This window comes from Penaeus monodon, chromosome 1 (assembly GCF_015228065.2).
Source record: "Penaeus monodon isolate SGIC_2016 chromosome 1, NSTDA_Pmon_1, whole genome shotgun sequence".
Lineage (NCBI taxonomy): Eukaryota > Metazoa > Arthropoda > Malacostraca > Decapoda > Penaeidae > Penaeus > Penaeus monodon.
The window spans coordinates 32,222,997-32,223,800 of NC_051386.1; positions in this window are offsets into that span (position 1 = coordinate 32,222,997).

Genomic DNA, 804 nt, shown 5'->3' on the forward strand with positions numbered 1-804 from the left:
TCGCTACCTCCCTCCCCTCTCCCCATCCTTCCTCTCTCCTCTTCTCTCTCTCTCTCTCTTTCTATTCTCTTCTCTTCATCCTCTTCCTCTCCTCTCCCTCCTCTCTCTCTTATTCCCTCTCTTTTCTCTCTATCTCTTCTCTCTACTCGCTCTCTCTCTTTTCATCCTCCTCGCTCTCTCTCTCCTCTTCTCTTATTCCCCTTCCCCTCTCCTCTCTTTCTCTCGTTCTCTTCTCTTCCTCTCTCCTCTCTTCTCCTCTTCTCATCGCCTCTCTTTCCCCCTCTGCTTCTCTCTCTCCTCTCTCCTTTCTCCTCTCTCTCCTCTCCCCCCCCCCCTTTTTTCCCTCTCTCTTTTCGCTCTCTTCTTCTCTTTCTTTTCTCCTCTCTCTCTGTCCTTTCTCTCCTCCCTCTCTGTTCTCTCTCCCTCCTCTCTCTTCCTTCCCCATCTTCCTCCTCTCTCTCTCTCTCTCTCTCCCCCTTTCCCCTTTCCTCTCTCCTCTCTCTCTTCTCTTCTCATTTATCCTCTTCTCTCTCTCATTCTCTCTCTTCTCTCTCCCCCTCTCTCTCATCTCCCCCCTCTTTTTCTTCTCTCTTTTCCCTCTCTTCCCTCTCTCTCCTCTTTTCCCCTCTCTCTCTTCCATCTCATCTTCTCTCTCTCTTCTCTCTTATCTCCCCTTCCCCTCTCTCCCCTCTCTCCCCTCTCTTCTCTCCCTCTCTCTCTCCTCTCTCTCTGCTCTCTCTCCTTTTCTCTTTTCTCTCTCTCCCTCTCTCTCTCTCTCTCTCTCTCTCTCTCTCTCTTCTTTTC